The following is a 1877-nucleotide window of genomic DNA, read 5'->3' as shown; positions in this document are numbered from 1 at the left end:
CCAGATCTAAACTATTTTTTAAAATTCTAAAAAAAAATACGGGTCCAATATTTTAGCCTTCCGGACCAGATAGACACCATGCCAGATGAATTTGAGACTATTTCTCTAAAATGAACAGGCCTATTCAGGACATATTTTTCCCTATTTTAACTATTTTCCTAACATTAGTTTCCTTAACATCTAAAATTTTCTTTCTTAAATTTTTTGGGTCAATTTTTTGTTGATAAAACTTTCGCCTAAGAAAGCGTCACCCTCAGCGATATCAGTTATTTTGTAAGTAGAAACAGGGACTTGCGTCACACTTTCACCCTTTAGGGTTTTTTTTGGCGGATAGCTATATAGCTATATAAACGGAAAGCAAAACTCTTCAATTTTAAATTAAAAAAATACTCCCGCGATAAGTACTCCCTTCTTGCTTAAAGATTTTTTAAGTTTACTTTATTTGGCACATCCGAAGCAATAACCATTGAAAAAAATGCTCAGTCCGGTTAATCTATTGGTGTTTTTGTTAATTGGTAAGTAGAAGCGTCGTCATCGTCGTTGAGACATATGAATAGTTACATACAGATTTATTGTCATATTAGCGAATTATATGAGAAATGAAATTTCAATAAATTATAAAATTTTCAAATATGCAAACATCGCAGGCTTTGTTTGTAACGGGGCGATATGAATGAAATTTCATTTTTCTTATAATTCGCTAATGTGACAGGTCACATGACATAAGTTAGTATATAAGTTAAATGATTTTTTCTAGTAATCTGGACAGTCATCGAAGTCGAAAGTTGTGCTGACAATGGACAAGCTTGCTTTCGGAATCATCAATGTTGTTCTGGTCAGTTCTGTTCGTATCTGATGGGTTTTCTGTGCGTCTACAAATAGTTCAGTGTAATTAAATCAATTTACATTTTTTCGAAGTATTTTAAAAATGAATCGTGAATATGTGTGGACTAAGGAACAATGTTGTCAATCGTAGAATAAGATAAGAACCTGAAAGGGGACCCGTACGAAGGGTATTCCCAACATTTATGTACCAATATAATAAATCATTTATCTTGAAGCAACAAACAGCTTTATACTTTTTCATTAAAATTTTACACGTCTACTCATACTATGTATGGATCTGAAACATGGCTTACTTTTGGGAATTTTATTTCTAAAAAATTCGGAAAAAACTCCGAAGAAAATTCTAAACTTTTTTCGGAACTTTTTCCGAATTTTTCAGAATTAAAATTCCCAAAATTAAACCCTGATCTGTAAATATAAAATTCTGACTTCTAGCCGACTCTTTGTATCTCATTTTCATATTTATTGCGATTGTAATAAAATTTTAACTCTAAACAGCAGTACAATCGCTAAACCGAACTGGTGTGCATACGTTATTTTGCACCAGCTGGTCCCATTTGGAATTGTATGTGACCAGCTGGTGCAAAATAACGTATGCACACCAGTTCGGTTTAGCGATTGTAAATAGAATAGATTAATGTTTTGCTACATCTGTCTGTATATCTGTAACATCTATACCTAGCACCTGGTCGACAGACACAAACTATACCGATATGTTGTAGATCCTCTTGTTTCGGTCTTTGGTGTAAATATTTTAGTTAAAAAAAACTGCACTTGAAAATGGAACGTCCAAGGGTCTATCTAACGGGGCGTTAAATCACCTCATTTTCATATAACTGAATCTCCAAAATGGTCCCTGCTAGATGTACGGACTCCAATTTTTGTTTAAATAATGTCAAAGGACCACTTTCGCTCTGACAGGATTATCATACCCAAAACGTTAGAAATATTTAAGCAAACGAGACTCGAAAAGGTTTGGAGATCGCGAAAAGGGGAACAAAAAAACCCCATATATCTTGGCGTATCTTTAA

General features: G+C 33.6%; 1 long non-coding RNA gene across 1 annotated transcript; it reads left to right on the top strand.

Moving 5' to 3' along the window:
• The first annotated feature begins 426 nt into the window (after positions 1 to 426).
• On the top strand, positions 427 to 1068 carry LOC119069753. The gene is made up of 2 exons (XR_005086395.1): positions 427 to 515; positions 758 to 1068. It is a non-coding gene; the product is annotated as an uncharacterized LOC119069753 (long non-coding RNA).
• Positions 1069 to 1877: the final 809 nt, after the last annotated feature.

This window comes from Bradysia coprophila, assembly GCF_014529535.1.
Source record: "Bradysia coprophila strain Holo2 chromosome X unlocalized genomic scaffold, BU_Bcop_v1 contig_39, whole genome shotgun sequence".
Classification (NCBI taxonomy): Eukaryota; Metazoa; Arthropoda; class Insecta; order Diptera; family Sciaridae; genus Bradysia; species Bradysia coprophila.
Note: the sequence above shows the minus strand (reverse complement) of the source record. Positions and strands in the feature narration are given on the sequence as shown.